The following is a 25,726-nucleotide window of genomic DNA, read 5'->3' on the forward strand; positions in this document are numbered from 1 at the left end:
TATTGCTGTGGATTCTTGCATGGAGAAATGAAATGCAGTTAACCCTTTTCTGACTTGAATCAATCCTACATTTTCTATTTTGCCTTTATTTTATTCACAATGAAGGAAGTTGTAAAGTAGGTATTGTGGTAGCCTTGCTTTCTTTCCCATTCACTGAGTTATTCGTAACAGTGTTTGGTTGTGATACCTCTTTTCTAAAAAAATCTTATTTTCCCTAGGTGAAATTTACTCTGTCCTGGCTGACAGCTGTAGGAATACTGCTTGACTATTGGGCATGAACTCTGCCATGGCAGCACTGACCTAAGCGTAGATTGCTGAGATCTACTGTCCATGCTGCACTGGCAGCTTATGTCCTGAGCTGTCCCTGGCCAGCACAGGGTTCTCCTGAGCCAAGGAACAGATGTGCTGGGCAGACTCTTGTCTTGCCTGGGGTGTTATTGCAGCAGCAGGAAAGTGCCAACACCAGTACCAGGAAAAGAGGCTTGCTCTCATAAAGTGTAGTATGTTAGAGTTATTCATACCTCTCCAGTGAAAGTCCATTGGCCAGTCGTTTGACAAGTTTGATAAACTGATAAGACTTTACAAGTCGTGTTACTGTGAAGTTATCTTAGAATTACCTTTAAAGGAAAACAAAAAGATTAAAGATACTTCTTTCTTAAGAGGAGGGATTAGTTTTCTGCTAAAAGATGTCTGCTGATTGTATGCTAATTGTTTTCCCAACGGGTGAGTTTTTTTGCTGCTTTTTATCACATAGCACTAGATTGAATCAAGAAATACCAGCCTATAGGCCACTTTTATTATTCTGTTCTGGAGACTAAAGCAATAGAAATTGAGGTAATGTCAATGGTTAATAGCAAGAAAATTTCTTGTGTTCTTTGAGTAGTGAAGAACAGAATCATACCATACTTACTGCAATTTATCTACAGGATTTTCTCAAATGTAATTGCTTACATTTGCAGTGATTTCTTCATGACAAAGGAAAAAGACCATGAAGTGTAAAGGGATTTGGCACAAATATGACTGCAGTTCATATACATTAGCTTTGAGCATTAGCAACATCAGCATATGCTTCTGACAAGTCAGGCCCTAGAGCTACTGGAAGGAAATAGTTCCGTTTTTGCAGTTGCAGGTTACCTGTTGTATGATTAATCCAAGCATACAGCAGCTACAAGTTGGCTTCATCTTGCTTTGACACTATAGTATGTCTTTAGGTATTTCTTCCTCTGAAAGGAAGCCTTTTTTTTTTCTTCTTCTCTATCTTTTCTCCCCTCTTTTTCTGTCTTCTGACACTGAGTAAATGTTGAAAAACTTCCAAAACATTTTTCCCTCCCTCTTCTCCCATTAAATCTATCCCTTGGCATAGTCAGGAGTGAGATTTTGGTTTTTGAACAAATAGATTTTTGTCATGACTGAGATTGTACATATATGTGTGAGAAATACTTAAATTGCATTCCCCATCTATCAGCAGTTCCCTGCATTTGTGGCTGTGTCACCATTCTAACTAAAGCTGAATGCACTGAAACTTTGGGCATCCTGTGTCATGGTGATGACATGCTGAAATGGGGAATATAAATTATATGGTGTCGCGTCCTGCTTTATTATTAGGTCTCACTCCCAATGTTACAGGTGTTCATTTGAATATTCCCTCATTGTTATTCAAGACTTGCTCTTGGGTTTTGTACTTTTCTGCTAGGTTTTTCACTTTCTGCTGAGAGCAGCATGGATTACTGTTACCCCAAGAAGTAAGATTTGCACAGAGCATGATGGTTTTATTTTGGTGCTGCAATATACAGTATGGATGTTGAATGGTAAAGAGAATTTTATTTCCTATCAGAAGTGATGGGAACTGGGAACTGAACTCAGTGTGAAATCTGACCTCATCCTTCAGCATATGCAATTCTCTTAAATTCATGGAAATCTGGTGGCATGTATTGATTTTTAGTGCCAGTTCTCTCTAGGTAGCCCTATTAACACTTGCCTGCCTTGATTTTTCCACTTCTTTCATAACATTTACAGCATATGCTGCTATCTGTTTGCAGAAGATGGAAAAGGAGAGGGAAGCATTTGTCAGCTACATTTACTTGCTGTTCTCCGTATTTCTATGAGAAATGTGTATTAAAATGCTACAGATGTGTTCTCTTCTGGTTAGCACATCAGTAGGCTTTTGACACCAACTAGGAACAGAACTGGCCTCAAAATGCCCCAGGGAGCTTCTGTAAGTTTTCATTAGTTGTTGTAATAACTCCAGATTTAATTTATGACAATAAAAGAAATTTAGGATAGAATCCTTCTCCTGTTGCTGTTAGGCAGAATATGGTGTTGTTATAGCATGACTCTGCTCCTGTCTTGGCACCTTCCATGTGTTATTAGCAGAGTGCCTGTGTGATCTTTCAGGTATTTTCTCTAAACCGTCTCACAAATGAGAAAGAATTAACACCTTACTGCTTATTTTTCCATTCTACTGGCCCAAAGCTTTTACCTTTCTTCTTCTAAAGAGTTGCTTGGGAATTTATTTCTCTTTTGCTTTGATTGCTCCATTCCTATCAGGGTAACAGCTGGTCATTTGGAAAACTCTACAGCTTCAGATACCAGAAGCAGAGATAAGAACTTTTTTTCCTTACCTACCTGGTATTTTTAGAAAGTGTTGAACATCAGAGGGGGAATTCAGCACTTGATAAATGCTGCAGGAATCTTCCCAAAAAATCCCTTCTGAGTTCCTTGATGGAGGAAATGGGGCAATTTGGATTGCCTTTCTTGTATAGTGAGCAGAGTCTCACTATCACATCTGTAGATCATGTTTGCGATTGATCTGGACAGAATTTGATAATTCCGACCTCCCCAAGACCTGTTCAGGTCACCTGCCAAGCAACCTTGAGGTAAGGCTCTGTGGTCTAACTGCCTACAACCCTGTTCAAAGAGTGGTTAGTTCCCACAGTTTTGCTCGGTTGATGCTTGTTTCTCCACACAGCATTCACTCACAGGTTTTCTGTGTTACCTGAGTCCCACAGACATCACAGGGCCGTTTCATACATTTCTGTGTTACTGAGTGCAGAACTGCAGTATTTTCTTCTCAAGTAGCAGTGAAACAAAGAGACAGAAAAAGTGTTTAAGGGAACTTACTATTCTTTCCTGGCAGACAAAATATGAAAAAGATCTATGGAAAAGCTACAAAATATTGTACAGAAAACTATCTCCCCAACAGTCCTCTTCTGCTCCCAGATATTTCCTTTTTTATCTTCTTATGTAATTTTTCCTTCTTCTCTGCTGCATCTGTCAAAACAATGGGAATACATTTTTTCCTGACATGAATTCCAGCTTGCTCCTGTCAGTTGACTCTCCTCTATGACTTCATAGAGTATTCTGCACTCATTGCAATTATGAAAGAAAATGAATCACAGAATCATCTAGTTTGGAAAAGACCTGTGAGATCATCGAGTCCAACCTATGACCTAATACAACTAGACTATGGCACTAAGTGCCATATCCAGTCTCTTCTTAAACACCTACAGGGATGGTGACTCTACCATCTCCCTGGGCAACCCATTACAATGTCCAGTCACTCTTTCTGTGAAGAACTTCTTTCTAATGTCCAACCTAAACCTCCCCTGGTGTAGCTTAAGGCTCTGCCCTCTTGTCCTATTGCTAGCTGCCTGGGAGAATGTGCTGGTTTAAAAGTAAACTGGTAGGAGAAATGAACCGAACTCGAGAGATTAGAGGTCAGAGTTACAATTTACTAAAAAGCTTACAATAAATACAATGATACAGAGAAAACCTGGTTTTAACCTCCAAAGACAGATGTATAACCCAGCACCCTGGGACAAGAATGGAATGGTGTTTGTCAACCCCTGTACTAAGCATCATGTGGCCCCCCTGGGTCCAAAGTAAAAGGAAAGGAAACCTGTTGGTCCAGATGATGGTTGCAGTTCTGTTGAGGTAACGATCGCAGTTTTGTCGAAGTGGCAGTCGCATTCCTGTTGAAGTTCTGGTCCTACTCTGGATCCGACGAGTGCCAGGTGGTAGAAGTCCTGTGGAGTGAGAGAAGGAGGCCCTTGATCTCCCTAATGAAGTCTGAGTGTGGTCTTTTATTGGGCTCAGGGCAGCTGAGAATGCCTCTGGTACTTCCGCTGGGGTGAGGAGTTCTTCACTGGATGATTAATACTGAATCACAGGACATTTCTAGAGCCTTTGACACCTTCTAAACACAGGGGGGGTGTGTGGGGGGATCCATTATGTCCATCAGCAGAGATGAATATCTTCAGGTCATGTGAGGGAATTGTCCTGATGTCTCCCCAGGGGAGTTATCACAGGTGAGTCATTTTGTAAGGACAAAGAAACAATAGCCAGCCCGTAGCCTGAGATGGCAGATGTGCAAGCCTTCAATGTCATTAGCCTTTCAGTCTTTTCACACTGGTGGATACATTCTTCTTCTAGGATAATAGAGTACCACCCTTATCTTAAGTCCCTCCCTGCAGTTTAAATTAGTAGGCATATTTGGAGAAAAGAGAATAGAAAAGGCGGATACCAGAGTCTTTGTGTAGCCCAGGACAGAGACTGATACCTTGCTACAACCTCCTTTCAGGTACTGTAGAGGGATCTCTCCTGAGCCTTCTCCTCTCCAGGCTAAACACCCCCAACTTCCTCAGCTGCTTCTCATAGGACTTGTGCTCCAGATTATTCACCAGCCTCGTTTCCCTTCTCTGGACCTGCTCCAGAACCTCAACATCCTTCCTAAATTGAGGGGCCCAGAACTGGACACAGTACTCGAGGTGCCGAGTACAGGGGAGGAATCACTTCCCTGGTCCTGCTGGCCACACTATTCCTGATAAAGACCAGGATGCCATTGGCCTTCTTAGCCACCTAGGCACACTGCTGGCTCATGTTCAGCTGCTGTCAGTCAGTACCCCCAGGTCCCTTTCTGCCTGGCTGCTCTCCAGCCACTCTGTCCCCAGCCTGTAGCACTGCATGGGGTTGTTGTGGCCAAAGTGCAGGACCTGGCACTTGGCCTTGTTGAATCTCATGCTGTTGGATTCAGCCCACTGATCCAGCCTAGTCAGGTCCCTCTGCAGAGCCCTCCTACCCTCCAGCAGATTGGCACTCTCCCCCAGCTTGGTGTCATCTGCAAATTTGCTAATGGTAGACTCAATCCCCTCATCCAGATCATCCATAAAGATATTAAACAGGACTGGGCCCAACACTGATCCCTGGGGAATACCAGTAGTGACCAGATGTCAGCTGGATGCAGCACCGTTCATCACCATTCTCCGGGGCAGTTCTTAGCCCAGCATAAAGTGCATCTGGCCAAGCCAAGCTGTGGCCTGTCAGCTTTTCCAGCAGTATGGTACGGGAGGCGGTCTCAAAGGCTTTGCTGAAGTTCTGGTAGACTATACCCACAGCCTTCCCCTCACCCCACCAGGCAGCTCACCTGGTCATAAAAGAAGATCAGATTTTTCAGGGAGGATCTGCCCCTCCTAAATCCATGCTATCTGGATCTAATTTTCCTTGGCTGTTCTGTGGGTGCCATATGATCGCATTCATGATAATCTGCTCCCTAACCTTGTGGTTGGATTCAGACACGCGCCAGCAATTGCCTGACTCAACCATTAGCAACATCATTTTTTCCATGTCAGAAATTGTCTCTCATGGCTAGGCTTCACGAACGAAGATTTGGGAAGGCTCTATCCACATTTGTTACAGGCACACTGGTGGCTTATGAGGCCAATACGTGACAGACATATCTGATTGCAAAAGGCACAACAGAAAGATTCCTTAGATGGTGTATTCTGCAAGACATGGTTCTTTCTGCGTTGCCTTTTCTCCTCGAGAGTGATCCTGCGTGTGTTCTCAAAGGAGACAGCTGCGTTATAGATGGTGTGTCTCCACGCCTCCCGATTGGAGGCCAGAGTAGACCTGTTATGGTGATCAATATGGTCAAGGCTGAGATGTTGTTTCAGGGAATCCTTGTATCTTTTCTTCGGGGCTCCTCTCATGTGGCAGCCAGTGGCAAGTTCACCATAAAGCAAGATCTTAGGGAGGCAATGGTCCTTCATCCTTGAGACGTGCCCTGCCCATCGCAGCTGTGTTCTCAGTAACATGGCCTCAATACTTGTGATTGCTGCTTGCTCTAGAACAGATGTATTGGTCACAAAATCTGACCAGTGGATGTTTAGGACTGTGCAGAGGCAGCGTTGATGGAAGCGTTCTAGGAGTCGCAGGTGGTGGCGGTAGATGACCCATGGTGCGGAACCGTATAAGAGAGTAGACAGCACACTATGGCTTTGTAAACACTGATCTTGGTGCTTTTCTTCAAGAGAAGTTGTAGAGGTAGTTTAGTTTAACTGAATTAAATCAGTGTGAGGGATCCTGTTAGTTGTAATGGTGGTAGGAGCTGAATATGATGTTTTCTGGGTCTGTGGAAAAGTAACACTTCCACATAGATCCTTTTCCCATTCAGAGACTGCTGTTTGTCATCTCTCCTGGCATTTTAATGATTTTAGTCGTCCAAGAGAGTAAAATTAATGGGACATATGCACTGCCCTGAGTATCTCGTAGTAGCATTAGGCAGAATGACTCAATCAATGGTTTCAGAAATCCAGTGTAGTAGCTGAATTAGCAAATATAATAAGAAAGCTGAAATTCATTCGTATTTTTAATTTCAAAATAAAAGCTTAATGATAGTGAGCTAGTGGCAGTTCTGTGTCTCTGTAAAGATCTGAAAAGTGTATCTGAGAAAACTTAAAATTAATGAAAGAGAGGGAAAAAGTAATTAACTCATTATATCCCCTTACTTTTTCCTATTTCTCAAGTGCTGCACTGATTAAAGTGAATCATACAAATTCAAATGTACTCTTATTGAGTCAGGGAAGCATTATCCAGCTATTTGACAGTGAGCTAAAAAGCCCTTTTTCTGTGTCACTTCATTACCATCTCAGACAAATCCTTCAGTGAGTTTAATTAAAGGTTTGCTTTCAGTAGCGGTGCATTATACTGGCGTCTTTTTTCTCCTTATTTCACCACTACTTCTGCTCACTTTTTCATTGTCAGAAAAAAAAGAAGAAAAAGTACTCTTGCGGGACACAGATTTGTTGGAATGGAGTATGATGTGATTAGAGCAGGACAGTATAGTCAGAATTAAGTATATACATATTATATAGGAAATTTCTGCTGTGCTCTCTGTGACTGGAATAAAGCAACACCCTGAAAACAGTGGCACTCGGGCTGCATGGTAGAGAACGTGTAAAGAAATCTCTTACTGCCCGCCAGTGGAAAGTACATTTGACTGATGCTTACAGTGTCTTAAGCAAGTCTCAGACTGTGTGCTCATAAGAACATAAAGGGAAGGGTACATGAACTTCAAATTTGTAAACAACTACTGTAGAAACAGGGAGAGTAGTGTTTACTTTGTGTCCATAAGACAAGAATTAGTGGGTTTAAATTAGAGCAATGAAGATCTAGGCTACATATCAAGGAAATTATTTATTACAATAAGGACGAGAAGTATTTGATACATCTGACAAATCTGTGAAATCTGTATCACAGAATGTCTTTATGAATATGTTAGATGAGGTTTGGAACTAGATGATCTTTAAGGTTCCTTCCAACTCAAGCAAATATATGATACCCTGAAGGTCTGTCAGAAGTGTTAAAATTCTGATTATTCCATGTGAGAAAGGTGAAGACTGAAAGACATCTTATAGTCTTTTCCAATGTTGTGATTCCCCCATTTTGGCTAGCCCAGTTTTACAGGGTTTAATGAACTATTGATGGTTTGAAATACAGAAAGAAAGAGACAACAGGCTTCATTTGTGTGGCAGTTTCTAAATTTTCATTGAAAAATTGCAGAGAAAGCCAAGTGAAAGCATACATTTTGGCCACATTATACCTGGAGACTTTTTCTGAAATAGAAGTATGATTTTATATGTAAACATTAAAATATTTTTTCTATTAGGTTTATTTATGTTGTAATATAAGTACTGTAAAACCTTGGAAATTTTGTGCAGGTACTGATTCTTTTAATTGATTCTTAAAGTACTTTATTTTTATTTTTTTTTTTAATATTCCATTTGCTTTCAGTAGTGGTTTGGCATAATATGAAATATTGTAATACTCTGGTTTAGTTCATTTTTTTTTTTTAGTTTGGATAATGCTTTCATACAAGAAGGACTTAGGAAAAAGCTCTGACTTTTCTTTCAGTAATCATAAACTAGTGAGTAAATGACACTTCTGCATCACTTGCTATTACAAAAATGACAGTAGAGTCAGATTCTGGGTGACATTTATATTACTGGTAGTTATCTAGAATGCGAACAGTCTTTCTGATTTCTTTATTGTACTTTCATTAGTTGAATACTGATTAAGTGAAAATTACTAAATTTTATTTATTGCTATTTGCTACCTTTTTGCCCTGATGACCAATGTGTATCTAGGTTTCTCTGTAAAACTTGAAAAAAGTAATGAACAGGTTAGATAGTATTTTTAAAAAAAAGATGGAGCAGCTTTCTGTATAATGTTTTCATCTCTGTAAAAAAGTCAAAGATTTCTTAGAAACATTTACTTCTCAAACTAATCTTTTTACTCAGTTGAAACTTCCAGTGAAATAGAAATTTATAAGTCATGGTCTGACTGGGAAAGGGCTCTTTGCCCTCCATTTGCCCCATTATACAATAACTTGCTGTGTCACCAGCAGCTCTCACTCTTGGCTGCAGCTTAGAGTTCACCCTCTCTCAATTCCTCCAAGATCACCTAAGAACCTGTCTCATCCCCATCCTACAGCAGCTCTGCAAAGCATGAGATGTATGCTTAGCCCTGACTTGCCACATCCGCTGTATGTCAGGCTGCATTTGTCCCTCCTGCATTGCAACAAGTGCTTAAACAAGCAGAAACACAACTCCAAAGTTCTCTCATTCCTCACTCCCAAATGAAAAGCTGAATGAATTCTAAAGCCCCTGTTAGGCCAAAAGCTTTTGTTAAGACTGGAGCACTTCCTGCTTTAAGAGGCTCAACTTCGTATGAAAGGCTGAGAAAGAACATGAAGATTCAAAAAAACCTGCCTGTAATTTCAAGGAAAATTGATTAGCCATTTGCTGGTTGTACACAAATAAGGGATCATTCTCATTTAGTATAGTACATAATTCAGAGTCAATTCCCTTACAGGTTTGTAGCACCCAAGGAATAAGTCAAGAATCACATCCTAAAATATGATTACAACCTTTCCTAGATATCCATTCTGTCCTATCTTGACTAAGGTTTATTTTGATTTTGTTTCATAGTAAAGATACTAAATTTTGATACTATTATGTGCCATTTTTTCAACACACTCTCAGTCCTGCTCTTAGTATTAAACCTAAGACAATAAAAGGTAAAGGTATTTATCCAGAGTTTTAAAATGGATGTTCTGGTTATGTTTGCATGGAATGAAGATATTACATATACTCTGAACATGTTATTGGTACTCTACCGCAGACAAATGTCACCATAGAGCCATCTAGTGCATTTTTCTTGCAACTCCACTGCAAAAGTACTGATGCTGCACAAAAATCAAGATTACATTATAAAATTAAAAAAAAATAATTCTTCACAGTAGTGAATAGCATAGAAAAGAGTTGCTTCATGTTGTTTTGGTTACAGTAAAAGAAACAAAGTCAAAATTATTGACTGGTTTTTAGATTTTAAGAAACAGAGATATTAAGAATCCTTGATCCAAAACATCTGACCTATGATTCTTCCCATATAGATTTTGCACCTATTGCTATTCTTGAAAGTTTTTGAGCTAATTCAGCTATTACTGCTCATTTGTGAGAATTCATGACACAGGAAGCGTATAATTGAAGTGGTGATGGTTATGTGTTTTGTTTTTGGTTTTGTTTGTGGTTTGATTGTTTGGGTTTTTTTTAATAGAGCACCTAGTGATGAGTCTCATGTGTTGGGAAGGCAGGAGAAGACAATATGAGCCCACAAGTTAATACAAAGTAGTGACATCAATGTCAGCAATTCTTACTGCCTGTTTGTTTCTTTTCTGGATTGTAAGTTGTTGTAAATAAGGTCACTGTCTTGAGGAAAGAGTAATGCACAGAAACAAAAACACAAGCATCTGAGATTCAAAAACCATATAAATCACACAATGTTTGTGCAGGTGATCCACGTAGTCATTGGAGACCCGGTGTCACTTGTGCTATTTCCCTGTCCACGGAGAGAACAAAATCAGAAAAGACTGACAAAAAATACATTCTAGAGAAGAGAGGCTGTCAAGGAAAAGCAGAAGGGAAGGGTTTTGTGTCATTAATGATGTTTTTTGTTTAAAGATCTAGTTTCATTGTAAAATTATGCAAGCATTTTGCTTCTAATACCGTCAGATTCTAGCTCTCGAAATTTTTGTCACTGTAACTAAAGAAGGGAACTCCTTAAGTCTTTTTGGAGTCAGCTGCTGCTGTGTTCAGTTTTAGAAAGTTCATGCTATTCAATATGAATCTTTTTTTACCATCTGCTGAAATTACTAGAGAAAATCAGTCATCTGCAGTTTATTTTTGAATAGGTCATGTTAGGCAAATGGGCTGATGCTCCTTGTATGCCAAGGATTGAATGTTATGCAAAAAATAGGATGGGGAAATGGAAAGAGTATACCAAAATAATGTAGCCCTCATTATTTGAATACTCTGCAATGGTCAAAGCCATTTGGGCTTTGTAGCACTAAGTCAGTTCCTTGGCAGCTCTGTGGCAGCTGGCATGGCATATATGGATTTTGAGTTTTTGTGCATTTATTCTGATGCTGGTTGAAGGATGCGTGTGACTTGTTTGGAACAAAAATGATGGTGCTGTACTTCAACAACATGGAGTGGCAAATGCTGTCACTGCATCCACCTTTAATTTGTAACAAAGGCTGGAAAGGAAATAATACGTTATATGTATGTTTCTTTATGAGAGACTGAAATGGTTAAGGGCTTAAACTATGTTAACATCACTGAAGCCCACTCCCCACCTGAATATGCCTTCTGGATGTCAGGGAATTGGACTGTGAGTTAGGCCTAATGGTTCAATCAGTCATCAGGATGCTTCCTTAACAATGTGCAGAGTGGCTGCCCAGGTGCTGAGGGTGTGCGTACCCGTCACCTCGGGCTACAAGCTGGATGTTAAACAAGACAAGGAAAGGCGCAAATCCTTCAAGGCAGGTTAGTGTTTCTTTTTCCTTTCACAAATGACTCATTTGTGATAACTCCCCTCTGGGGAAGCACTGAAACTTGGCCTGGCTGCACCCGAGGCCACAGCTCCAGCTCGTAGTGGAGTGGCAGGAGGTGGCGGGGGCAGGCGGCAGATGGTGCCGGCAGGCACTGAAACATTGATGGGTTGGAAGGGACCTCTGGAGATCATCCTATCCAAATTCACTGTCAAGGCAGGATCACCTACAGCAGGTTACATAGGATCGCATCCAGGTGGGTTTTGAATGTCTCCAGAGAGGGAGAGTCTTTTACTTCCCTGGGCAGCCTGTTCCAGTGCTCTGCCACCCTCAGTGGCAGAAGTTTTTCCTCATGTTACAGTGGAACTTCTTCTGTCTTAGTTTATGGCCATTGCTCCTCATCCTGTTGTTGGGTACCACTGAAAAGAGTCTGGCACCAGCCTCTTGATACCTGTCTTTCAGATATTTATATGCATTAATGAGATCCTCTCTCAGTCTTCTCTTTTCCAGACTGAACAGGCCAAGCTCCCTCAGTCTCTCATTGTAAGAGGGTTGCTCTAGACCCCTGATCATCTTTGTGGCCCTCTGCTGAGCCCTCTCCAGTAGAAACCTTGTCTTTCTTGTACTAAAAAGCCCAGAAGTGAGCACAGCACTCCAGATGTGGCCTCACTAGAGCTAACTAGAGGGGGAGATCCCCTCCCTCAGCCTGCTGATGACACTCTTCTGATGCACCCCAAGATACCATTGTCCCTCCTGGCTGCAAGGGCTCACTGCTGGCTCGTGGTCACCTTGTCATCCATCAAAATTTCCAAGTCCTTCTCTGCAGAACTGCTCTCTAGTAGCTAACCCCCAGCCTATACTGGTACTCGGGGTTATTCCTCCCCAGGTGCAGGACTGTACACTTGCCCTTATTGAACCACATTAAGTTTCTCTCCCTCCCTTCCCCTCCCCTCCCCTGGTTTTTGAAAGCCTGAAGAAATCTTTTTTAAAAATTCAGCTATTTATGATCTTTTCTTCATGAATTTGTATGCTGAGAAATGATACCAGAAGAATTTGTACTCTGGTAAATTCTTAGCTATACCGATGCGTATCACAAGGTCCTCCACTAGAGGGTCCCATAACACTGGTTTAAGCAGAATAAGGTACCACTGGTAAAATTGTGGAAATTACCTTTTAAGTGCAGATTAAGTATCCAGGATCTGTAATATGTAAGAGCAGATGTGAAGAAACACACACGCACATTCGAACGCAGTGTGGTGAACCGACACAATACAGATTTAAATTCAAAGTAGTTATGGGTAATCATAAATTACAAAATTCTTCCTTTGTTTTAGAGTAGTTATTTATTTCCTTAAAGCACAAGTTATTGTTCAGCGTACGTTTGACACTGTTAATTTCTTGTCACATCTTAATGTCACATATTAATGTCATATCTTTATGATCTTTTCTTTGTTTTATCATCTGTTCAACATTTATTTCAGGCCCTGAAATCCCTCCTCCTCATTATGTAGTGTAATCTCTAGGTTTTGGAAACCAGCAGTTTTTACATACCAAGTGATCTGTGTTTCTTTATAATGTATTTGTTTCCTTCTAGAATACTAATGTGGTATTATAAAATGTTTCTGCAGATGACTTAAAATTTGATTCCATTTTAGCAATCTAAGAACAGCAGAAATCACGTGCCAGGTAAATTTATATGCTACAGAATAAATTTTGAATTTGTGCCATGGTTTAACTAAAAAGTAGACCGTTGTCAAGCAATTCATAGTAGTCAAATTAGTTTTTATCTTCTCCGTGTTTGGAAGTTATAATACTTAAGAGAGGTTCAGTGAGAAATAACATGTAACTTCTTATAAGTAGATAATGATTTTACATATTATCAGTAAAACAAAACACTTTTGTAAGAGTTGTGCTCCTATGACTGAAATGTCTATGTTTTAGCAGGAAGAATTTCAATCAGGATAATTTTTTTATCCATAAGTCTGCTTCAAGGAAATCTTTTACCTAGAAGGTGCCTTGGAAATAATCTGAGGATTAGAAAATTATGTTATCTTTTATCTTGATCCAAAGACTGCTGTGAATAGGATTCTGCTAGCTAACTGAAATAAGCTTATGCTCAAACCCTGTAATTTTTAAGGTAGTTAGAACATTACATCACTTTTCCTGTGGAAAGGCAAAATTCCACTTTTAGTACATTTTATGTTCTATAATGAAACTCTAGGACTTACAGTTGCTCAATTTTCTGTATCTTTTATCATGCCCTTCTAACTGAATCTTGATCATATGAAGGAAGGAAATTTTTTGTTTGCTTTGTGAATTTAGTTCTTGTAAAGTAAGCATTTATAATTTACTTGCCAAAATTTTCAGGCACTGGAGTGGGAAAGAGGATACAGTACAGTCTGCAAGATTGAGAAACTCGATTTCTTGGAAGAAAAGGGGGGTTATCTTTAATTTGAAACTTCTGCTGGTCAGTATACACCAGTCCTATTGGAAGACTTTCACTGAAGATTTTACGGTAGAACTGGCTGAAAAATGAGAATATTGCTTCAAAATAGATAAGAATCCAAATGTTTTACACTAAATCCAAGTTTCACATGACAAAATCTTAGCAGCAGAACCTGAAAGAATCAAATTTGAGGGTGCAACTTCTCTTCTGTTAAGAGATACTCTATAAATTTTGTCTGCCCAAGAGTATGAACATACTGTTAGACATCCTGCATGTGAAAAGGGCAAACCTGTATTATCTAGCTCAGTTTTCAGCGTTCTTTCATCAGTATTCTTTGTTTTCAGCTGTGCTTCCAATTTCATACTATGTATATAATTCTGTTTTCCTACTATTTTCTAATTTTGAGAAATAAACATTTTAAATGTACTGTTTTTCTTCCTTGAAGCTTCTATAGCACTTGTTCATTACACTAGTACTAGCCAGATGTTAATATCTAGAAATCCTGGTAACTGAAGGTTCTAAAATAACTATTACACTATATTTCACACTTTTTTTTTCTTTTTTTAGACTAATTAAATAAGATTACAGAGGGCTCAAAGGATTCCAGTAGACAAAATCTACTGGTCTGTACATTTTCAGTTAAAAGAAAGATGCATAGGTAGAAGTATACTGCATTTATAGGTCTTTATATCTAGAGTATAAGTCATTTAACTACTGAAGAATTAATGGATAAGGTATGTTGAGCTGTCTCATTTTAGATATGTTACCTGCCTGAATTGTAAGGCAGCAAGGCATGTTCATAATTATTTCTGGTTTCAAAGGATAGCAAATAGATTGAAAGTTTTGTCCATGAAAGATTAAAAAAAACCCCACACAAGAGCAAAGTGAAGACATAGGCGGATAATGAATAGTCATCCCATCTGAAAATCTGGTCACATGATGCAGGTTTACAGGTATAACTTTATAAATAAATAAATAGATTTATACTTTACATATATAACCTTATATCCATCTTTGAAAACCTTAGTGTACAGGTACAAGTTATGATGGTTCCTTGAGGACCCTTAGCTATTTGCTGTAACTTGAGCTCCTACTCCTTGGTGTTCATGGGAAATGTGGGAAGGTCTTTCAGCTATTTGGCGGTTACAACTTTCATCACATTTTCTCTGGTTTTTCTACATCAAATCAAAATGAGTAATTTTATAAGGAACAAAATAAATTGAAAGGTTTAATCTGAAGTTTTAGGAAATTTTCTGTTTATTTAATAGTTTGTCAAGGGGGGGGAAGATCAACAGGTCAAAACACGTTTGACAAAGTCTAGCATTAGTAAAGTTTGTGAACTCTGCTGCCAACAAATACTTTGATTCTTATTAAAAGAATCTTTAAATATAGAAGGATCTTCTGCTGCCTTGAAATAGGAAAAGTAATTCTGCATATTTTTCAGATTGTAATCTCTTTCTCTGAGCATCAACATCTAACTGAACTCTTGGAAATAAAAAGATTTTCTACAACAGCACTTTATTCTCTGTAATAGCTGGAGACACAACACAACCTTTTTCCATCAAAAATGTAATTAACCATATCACTGAGTTGAAGGTTCTGGAGAGACAAATCATATTTGCATTTCTGATTGAATTATTGAGACAATTTGCTGAACTTGAAGTTTAGAGCCCATATCCCATATCATATCAATTAGGTTCAGAACTGATCACAATATATACCTGTATGAGACTATATAATAGTCTCATACTATAAATTTTTAATGAAAGTTCTTCAACCTACCTAGAGACCAGTTACAAGATTAGTAGTCTTTAGGATGAAAAAAAAATTACAGTAGAGCATTGCTTTTAAAGCAGAGCTGCTACATACCTCCTGGTTGAGTATGTCTTTCGTTTCTCAGTATCTCATTTTGAGTCTGAGAGTAAATTATCTGGGTTTTTATCTAGGCCAGGAACAAAAAATCGTGGTCCATGGAGTAAATTGCACCTGTTAGCTTAATTAGTTTTGGTCATTTTGGCAGTTTCATCCTTCATTTCATATTTTTTATTTGTCAAGTTTAAATTTTGAAAGAAATAAATAAAAACTGATTTGTATGTCTGCAATATTGTTGATTTATTTCTTTGAGCTTACATTTCAAGACATACAGTTTGAAGGAGATGGGAGTGAAGGATCACATGTACCACATAGTTCCCAGAAATACAAGATATTAAATTTGACCCCATTTCTCCTCAGAATTGAAATTTTTTTACGTCTATGTATTTGATTTTGCATCCTAAATTAGATAAATATTCGTAGGAAATAAAGCCTAATCATTAGCATTTTATCAAGAAATAACCTTTTTGATGAATAAGGCCTTACAGAATTTGATGAAAAGGGTTAGTTCTGTTGTTTAGCAATCTCAGCAATTATATTTTGAGGCATATTGAAACTCAGAATTATGTATTGGTTTAGGTCATCTGAAATAAGGAAAGAGTATTCTCATTATCTTGGGATTATGCTATAGGTTGGTATTGCATTAACTTTCAAAGGCAATGCACATTGCAGAACTGCATTGTGCTGCTAGCTGTTGTTAAGCAAAAATAATGTTTTTCAGAAGTCACAGGTGATCAAGACAAATAATAGGGGAAATTGTAAGTGTAGTAAGAGAATAAAATTTTCCCTAATCTTGATTTGTTACTTCCAAGAACAGCGAATGTTGTATTTTGTATGAAAAAACCCTAAACAATAAAACCTAAATAAATACAAGAACTATCAACCAAGAGGAACTGTTTCTGAGCTTGGTTGTTATTATCTGTTGTTTTTTCTGCCTCCATTTTAGCTGAAAGCTACAGCAGAACAAATATTAGCTCTTTGAATTGAAAGCTTGCAAAACCATTTCCTACATAGTAAGACACCAAGTGTGCCTCCTGGACATAATCATATGGGAAAGTGTTTAATGGGATGATGTATTCTCTCCCTGATGTGTTCTTCCAGTCCCTCTGTTGCTCTTCTTAGCTGATGTATTTTGTTGAGCTTGGCAAAGAGATAGACATTTTCATGTCCATCTGTAGGTTACTTGTCATGTTTGGGTTGCAACAGCTTGCTGCTCTTCAGACTGGGACCAATCTGAGTGGCATGATGGAAAAATCAGAACAACTTCTTTAGGCTTCACAACACTTACTCAGGCCCCTTCATTTCCTCCTAGTTCTGTTTCCATTTCCTACTGCATATTTTACTTCAGTGGCCTAAAGATGCTGAAGAATTCTGCTGACTGACTCAAGAACATACTTAAAACTGATGTTCATGCTGCTAAGATTTGGTTTTCTACCATCCCCTTTGGGTAGTTCACAAATGGGTGGAGCTTCTCTGAGAGAAGTTTTCTTTGATGTTAGCCTAAATCGTAAGAGAAGAAACTTCACAATCATTGATCTCCTTTACGAATCTTTTACATTTTTAACACTACTGGCCTTTATATAGTCTAATTATGTTTTCTTAACATTTTATGGACAACAGCAGTATTCTTTGTGTCTTATGTAGATCTAGTATGGGTAGTGGAAATGTTTGTGCTTTTCTACTATTTTTTCTATTCTGTCATTGATTTTAAAGGAAGTCTGTTTTCAGAGGCTTTGAATTTGATAACTTTAATATTTCTGGTTTTTTAATGTTTTTGGTGTGGCTGATCGAACTGGACACTAGGGGGTGCTCTTTCATATTTTTTGTGTGCAGTCTCTCTTTTGCATGCACACATGCATAGACCCACACACATGCTGCTGCACTTATGCTGATTTAGGGTCTCTGCAAGGTCATCACTGAGTAAAAAAAAAAAGATAATATAAAGTACAGTCATGTAAACATTTGGATCTGATACATAACATCTGGCTAGCTCAGAGTGAGGAAAATCATCCTTGCTTTCAGCTGTGCCACAGGGTCATGGTAGTGATGAAGATATTCAGCATACAAAAAAAAGGCAGAATAGAGCTCTGGTATAACATGATGAAAGGTATGTGCTCACACTAGAAATCCAAAATTGCCTGTATATAATGATAGAGGAGGTATTTGAAATTGGAATCACCAATCTAAATTCACCTTAAAACAAATGATTAAACAGACCATGAAAAAAAACTTTTTTCATCAATAACTAAAACTTACACATAATCAGCTCCATGAAAATATGTGTCAGCTTGTGGGGGATCGACTGACGAGTGGTCGTAGCTGTCTTAAAAAATCTTCAGTTAACTAAAAAAGATATTATCCCTCATGTGCATTAAGTACTTATGTTAAATTGTGTGAGAAAAATATACTGAAGAATTTTGTCAGAAGTAATGTGACAATATCTATTTCTTAAAAATAGCATGGACAAATTGTTATTTTGTTTTGCACATCTCCAAGAGTCATTGAAGTAAATGCATAAGCCTCTGACTAACAGAATTAGTCAGGTGAGATAAACTATAGTAGAGGAATATAGTGTGAAGGTTTGGTATTGTATACGTTTTTGTAGAAGCAGCACATATTTTTTGTTTCCTATTTATCTACTAGAGCTCAAAAAGGCACATATTTTCCCTATTTGGATATTCTTTACATTAATCACAATCCATAACTAATAGTACCTCATAGAGTTTTAGCATTGCCCAGGGTGAGTCAGGTTTTGTTCTACAGAACCATTCTTGGTTTTGAATTTACCACCTCTCTGAAAAGGGAATGTTGTTGTACTCATATGTAAGAGTTGATCATCAGAGCATTCTTACTGTCTTCTGCATTACTACCCATTCAGGAAATCCTGGCCCTGATTCTAAAACTGATAGCGAATCACACATTACATATAGGTTTTCCAGCTTACATCTGACTTGGAATTCTCTAACTAAATTAAATATGTCTCGCCACTCTGAACTTAAATAACCATTAATGTGATTAACTCAGAATTTCAAACTGACATCCACATTCTATGTCAGTTTTAAAAAGGAAAAATTGTGTGTTTGTACCAAGGAATGATTTAGTAAGGTACTGAGGCCCAGTCTGATGACCGTACAGCTCCAGTCTTCTGCTCTTGTGTTTCATCTCTCCCACAAAGTTTCGCAGTGATGAGTATGGAACTTCCACCTAAAGGAAACAAAGCCTCTGGAAGGCATTCTGTACTACAGGTATGCTTGTCAAACTGCTGCATATGGCAGGCTGGAGAGTAAAGAAGGTGGTAATCTTACCAGCCAATAACTGGCCAGAGGGAAGAGCGATTTCTTGGCAGCTTCAGAGGTGACTAGTGTCTGACTAGATATTCAGCATTTTGGGGTGGACTCATTTTTAGTTTTCTGCTCAAGGAGTCTGGATTTACTAACTGATAATTGAGTTTCTTCAAGGCATCTTAAGTTCAAGGCATCTTAAGTAGTGACTTGAAATAAAAAAATAGTGAAATAAGGAAAACTTTAGCATGATGTGTGTTCCAGTTCTGTTCATCTTCTAAAGCCAACAAAAGATCCATCTTTGAAGAAACTAATGGCATCTTGGGAAGAAAGGATGACACTGTAAAGGATGAAGTGGAAAAATCAGATAGTAAGCATATAGTTTAGAATGAGGGTTGTTCACAAAGATATCACGTGGTTAAAAATTTGCCCAGTAAAGTACAGACTGGAAATATGTATATAAATACTACTGCTATAAGGCAACAACAAATACATAAACTGTACAGATTGCAGTCTTCATAAAGTTTATTTGCCTACCTGTGGAATATACTGCAACTTTCTCTTGCAGCCCTGTTCCCACTGATGTTTCAGCTTTTTCTAGAAAAGATTGAGAATGCCTCATTCTGCAGTAGTCATCATGGGACAAGATACGTCATATTCACCAGAATTCCATGCTTATTTAATGAAAGATGAAAACTACATTGAACCTCTGTTAACAGCTCTGTACCTGGATGCCTCTAGATGGTGCGTGCCCTGGTGGTAACTGGTGATATCCACAAAAGTTGGATGTAGTAGAAAATAAGCGTTGCACAATTATTTCATTCAGCATCACTCAGAAAAAATGTCAGCACTATGTTTATTGATGGGTCTACATCACGTTCACACAGGGAAAAAGCCACACAGTGGCTGAATCTGGTAGGCAGCTCAGTATCTTCAAGGAGAGAGACTTCACCATCTCCCTGGGCAACTTGTGCCAATGTTTGATCACATGCACGGTAGAAGTGTTTTGGGGTTTCTTTGCCCCTACATTTACATGGAATTTCCTCTGTCCTCTTCCCTGTATGATATTAGCAAACACTGGTGAAGTCCCTCTGAGCCTTCTCTTCTTGAGGTCAAAGACTCCCTGCAGTTTCACCCTCTCCTTTTATGACAGATGGTCCAAGCCCTTCATCATTTTCAGGGCCCTTTGCCAAGTTGTGCTGTCCATTACGTCTGTGTTTCTCCTGTACTGGGAAGCCCAATGCTGACACAGTAGCCAGATGGGTCTCACCAGTGCTGAGTGGAGGGGAAGGATCACTTCACTTGGCCTCTGGCAATGCACTTCCTAATGCAGCCCAGGAGGCTGTTTGGATTCTTTCCACTGGAGCACTTTGATTGTTCACGAGCAGTTCAAATCCCCAGAATATTTTCTGACAAGGCACTCTCCAGCCAGTCAGCCTCAAGCGTGTGCTGGTGCTTGTCCTTATTCCTCAACAGGAGAATGGCTTGCCACTTATGTTTTGTTAAACTTCTAGAAGTTCCAGTTGTCCTGTCACTTCAGCCTCTCAGGTCTTTCTGGATGGCAACAAATCTATCTGGTCTACCACTTCTCCAAGTCTGTATCACATGCAAAGTTGCTGAGTGTGCACTCTGGCTTACCATCTAGATCATACAGGAACACAGTGAATATTGTTGGCCCTAGTATTCACCCCTGGGGTACTGCTATGCATCCTGTCCCCCCACTGGACTTGGTGGTGCTGATCACAACCCTCACCAATTTAGTAGTTTTCAGTTCACCTCACTGTCCACTTATCCAGACCATAGTTCATAATTTTTTTTCTATGAGAACATTCTAGGAAAACTCTGTAATTGAATTTAACAGAAGTTTCTTGTTGCTGGCGGTGATGTGTTTTACTTTAGTCTTGATAAGACTGTGCTATACATCATCTATTTTAGAACGTCTTCTGAAACACAGAAGCTAGAAAAAATTACTTTGTTATTTAAACTCAAACCTGCTAATATGGCAATCTAATTTCTGTACTATCCAAGAAATTGACATTCCTATGTACTTTGATATGGAAAAATAAGTAAAAGCAGACCAGTTAAGTTTCCAGCAAAGTTAAGATACAGAAGCTCTTGGTTTTTCTTAACTTTCTTTCACAAACAGTTGTTAATTTTATTTTCTTAAATTACTGGATTAAAACAACAAGCCAACAGAAGAGTAAGAAAATTCACACTGAAATGGGGAAAGCAGTATTTTAAAACAGATGTTTATGGAAGCCACAGTATCTGTAGGCTCCAGAGGTATCTGCAGCGCAGTTTATCAGATGGCACAAGAGAAAATGCTTAAAATGTGAGTTGTTTGGCAAAAAATGAGATGACAAGAGGATTTACATGTGTGACAAAATAGCTTTCAGGATGCAGACTGAACAGACAAAAATCCATACTGTGTTTTACGTTTCATAAGCAGCAATGTTTTGCACAGCTGTCTTAGCTTTCAATGAACACTGTAAAAATATTATTTTCAAGATGTAGTGGTACGTGCAAACCCTCTGTCATATTTGTTGTATTGGTGCTAGGGGAAGAGGTTATCCATACTCAAATGCTTCCTCTCTGTTCCCTGATGGCTTCTTTACTTTGTACCATCTGCTGGTCACTGAGCCCATTTCTACAGTGGATAGATGATACATTTCAGATGCCTGCCTTCTCTTTGCCAAGGCCAAGCACTGGCACGGTCTAATTGCTAGTCTGGTTGCTTTCTTGTTGCCTTTGGAAAGCTGTGCTCTCACTGAGGTTCTTGTGGTTGTTTCCATCAGGCAGTGTGGTCTCTCTCAGAGGCACAGGCATGCCAGACGAGTCTTTTTGAATGCATGCCAGTCCTCTTACTCGGGATATGAAGCCAAATATCGTATATTTAAAACTGTAATGCTTTGCTTGTCCACCTAGCTCTTGTCTCCTAAAGTCATTGGTTGTGGGTTTACTTCACTGCTAAAATACTCTTCAGTTTTTTTCCTCTCTCAGCTCTACCTATTTTCAACTCATTGTTTACCATACTGTGTGTAGGTAAAATTGAGAGATTCTGCTGTTCTATTTAAGATCTTTTATCTTTTTATTATTCTTATGTTATAAGGAAATAGAATATGTTTCTTATTAAATGTGAAATGCTGTTTAAATAATATTTAGAAGCTGTCATAAATCAAGTAAAGCCAAGCTACTTTAACATTCTAGTTCTAGCAAGTGACTGTACACCATAGTGGAAAATGAAAGCTAAACAGTGCTGGGTATTTCTTAATATGTTACATTAATATTTCTTAATATATTAAATTATTGGTTCTTTCAAGATTTTGATGCTAATTTGCATACAATTTTTCCCTAATAAAGTGCACATGTCAACAATGATGGATCAGGGAAGGCAGGACTTGGCCAACATCAAAACTGGTCATGTGAGACCAGAGTCCTGACTCTCATCCCCCATACTCTAAATCTCCCAAAAGCTAAGTCATCTTCTCAAGCAACAGATAGAAAATATTTGAGGTGAGGTGAGAACAACAGAGTCTGATAATTTTCTCTTTGGGCTTTCTGCTCTGCTTGAAATAAATTGTCAGTCAGACTGCAATGAGACTTTTCTGTTAAATGAAAGCAATCCAGAACAGATAGATATATTCTGGTCTTGTGTAGCTCACTACATATCCAGCACAAGTAGCCTGCTTTATTTTAACTCCAACTATGTTTCCTAAAGTAATCTTGATTTTCAAGACTGAGATATTCAAACAGCTACAACCGAAGGAATGTCTGCAATTACAATCAGTCAACACTGTTTCTTGTAATACTGCGAAACTATTTCACTTCAGCAAATTGATTCCTGGACAAAGAAATTAAATCTCTCACAATTGTCTCAAATCTGGTTATCTTAGGAATTGAGCAAATAGTTTAGAATATTTATATATTACATCAGTCAGAATAATTTACTTCTGTTTCTCTTTTGAATGCTTATGTAATGGCTGTTTGTTTTTTGGGTTATGTTTGTTGGTTGAGGGTTTTTTTTCCTTACATATTCCTATGTTGAATAAAAGGGAATAGACTTTTCTCAGTCTACTAAGGGTGACACAGTTAGATAATACCAGAGACTGTCATATTTCATTATCTGACTTAGTTGACCTTAATGAACTCTGGCAAAAAAATCTGTGTAGCAGCAGCACTCTTGGATATTTCCTATCATTTGGGTCTAGTTTAATTTATTTCCTTACCAGTGCCTTTCTTATTCTAACAAGTAGAAAATATTCATGTACCGTATCCAGATATTCACATATATACCATGTACTCTTGTAATAAACTACCATGATAAATGAAAACTTACTGAGACACTCAGTAGACACAGAAGCAAAGACTACTGAAGGGGTCAAGAAAAAGAATGGTATGTTGATAAAAACTGTTATATGCAATTTATGTTTCACCATTGGAGAGTACAGAGACTTCTGTTATCAAGATAGCAAGGTCACCAATTCTACCCTTTTATCAGCAGTGAATAATTTAAAAGAAGAAAAATGGATGAAGATTGGTCTGTGACTAGGACTGCTATCAAACTAGCAGTGAATAAAAACAGAAAAAAGGCAGCAACCAGAGAGAGAGATACAGAGCTGGGATGCAGTTTGCCTACCAATAACTCCTTTAAACGTACAAAGAAATGTGGTAATGCATAGCCCTAATTCTTAGTAACTTTAGCCCACTTAATCTCTAGCGAGGAACCATTACGAATTGTCTAAGTGAGCTGGAAGGTATTGTCAAAAATTTTACATATATGTATAAAAAGTCATTATTCATTCTGCATTTCCTTCTAAACAAGGGACTGGCTGGTATATTCTAAGCTTAATGCTTTTTCTGTACCTATGACCTAAGCTAAGAAACTTGTAAATTACTTGGTTTAGGATACATATTGCTGTTAATGCTAACAGCACTTTGAAAATGTTAAGATAATAGGTTAAGAATGTTGAGATCAGGAAAAAAATTAATGATGCTATTTCAGCATAATGTTATTTTATAGTGAAGAGTTAAAACTGTATAAGAAAGTCTGCTTTGAACATACAGATCTCACTTTGATTAATGGTGTCACATATCATTTGCTTATTCTCAAAGAAGAAAAAAGCGCCTTGAACTGACAGACAGTAAGATAAAGAATTTACTGCTATATTTACTTTTACTAAGGAAATTCTGTTTCAAAGAACTAAAGGGCTTAGTTGAATCAGTTACCTTCCTTTTGGAGGAAGTTTGTAATAGTTCTCTAGTCAGTTTTTTACACTGCCTATTTCAACAAATTGTTTGATTTACTGATTTACTCTGAAATTTTCTTAGTATTCCTGTAGCTGAATTGGTATTTTAAAATAAAAAATTCTTTTTAACTGTAGAATCTGGAACAAAGATAACATGAGTTTTCAACTTCGTTACATTGACATCTGTTTTGAAGGCCTTACATGCAGTGAATATTTAAAATGTTGTCCCACTTTTTGTTCCTTCTCTTAGTATCAGAGCTGTGTTACTGGTTTTATACATAAGGAAAAAATGAGAAGATAACTGCATAGGTGTATTATATGACTTCAAAAGCATTTTTTTTCTAATAATGGGTGCTCTTGGCTCCTGATTTATCAAACACCTGCACAGTGTTTGCAGTACATTGTTAGTCTGTATTACTTTGTACTAAGCTTTTAATGTGTGTATGGAAAGTAACTGAAAGTACATCACTGTTCTTTGCTGATCAGGTGTACCTCTGTAAAGGCAAGGACTTTATTCTGAAACTCAGTGCAGCCCTGTAACCAGTGGAGTATTTGTGCCCATTACAACTTTAAGGAGTCTTCTTTTTTGTCTTATACTCTGTTGAACACTTACATTGTGATGTTCAATGATAAACTTTACTAAAGATTAGGAAAGTACTTCAATAATAAGAATGATATGTGGTATATCAAAATCTATGGCATTATGCCCTTGTCAAGCTATTAGTAACTTTGTGACTAAGATTTTTTCCCTGGGACTATTTACTATCCTATTTGAACATGTTGCTTATCTTGTATTATCAAAGTGGCAATGCTCTTGTAAATACATGACTTTCAAGAATATCAGTGTCAAATGTGTTCTTTATCAAAGGGCAGCCACAGGTCTGAGAGGTCAGACCATCTGCACAACTCACTTTGAGATTGCCTGTATAGTCTTTCAAATGCAGTTTGAGTAAGAGAGATAAGATTCCAAGAAACAGAGGCGCTGGCACTGGGGAGCAATATTTCAGTACTAATCAGGTGTATTTAAGACTGTTGGACTAGCCAGGTGTAAGGGGGGTACTTTTGAATTAGATGATCAGTGGAGCATAGAGGCGTGAGAAAGAAATCATATTAGGATGTGAAACCAGCTAGAGTATGGTACAATGTGACTTCATGCCACAAGCTAATTGTAAGGTCCATTGTGCTTTTTAGCAAGTCAGCCTGATATCCCCTCTTATCAGAGCTGAGTTCTTCTTTGGTTTTGCTACACGCTGCAAGACAGATACATCTACCCTTGAAACACAATGGTAGAGGTCATACATAGGGGTGAGAAAGATGATGATGGGAGGAAGATTATGTGGGCAGGGGTCGCTGGCCCCTTGCCCTACAGTAGGGCATGCGCAGACTGTTGCCATTAGGTAATGATTAGGCAGTGTTTGGCTGCCATTCAGGCATCACCTTATACTGTGTACTGGCCCTACATAGTGTAATGTGGAACTGATAAAAATGGGGTGTCAGCACTGCTGAGCTGAGCGATACTCATCCTACCACCGAGACTGTGTTGCTCCACGGGGATGCCCACTAAGCATGGGTACCAACCAGCTGCTGCAGATCCTGACAGCCCTGGCCTGTCTGTGTGGGTAAGCAGAGTTTGTTGATAGGAAGCAACCGAGAAAGCAAACTTTTTAATATCCCTTTAGTGTTCCTTTAATTCCCCTTTTATTATTGAATATTG

At 38.4% G+C, this 25,726-nt stretch overlaps 1 protein-coding gene and 1 long non-coding RNA gene across 3 annotated transcripts in view; both read left to right on the plus strand.

Moving 5' to 3' along the window:
* ADAMTSL1 (ADAMTS like 1) overlaps positions 1–25,726 on the plus strand; it is a 393,783-nt gene that overhangs the window by 96,364 nt on the left and 271,693 nt on the right. The gene's annotated exons all lie outside the window — the stretch shown is intronic.
* Positions 15,990–25,263, plus strand: LOC113943207. Its single transcript, XR_003526233.1, has 3 exons — positions 15,990–16,000; positions 16,376–16,380; positions 25,058–25,263. It is a non-coding gene; the product is annotated as an uncharacterized LOC113943207 (long non-coding RNA).

Source organism: Corapipo altera, unplaced genomic scaffold (assembly GCF_003945725.1).
Source record: "Corapipo altera isolate COAL_440 unplaced genomic scaffold, ASM394572v1 61411, whole genome shotgun sequence".
Classification (NCBI taxonomy): Eukaryota; Metazoa; Chordata; class Aves; order Passeriformes; family Pipridae; genus Corapipo; species Corapipo altera.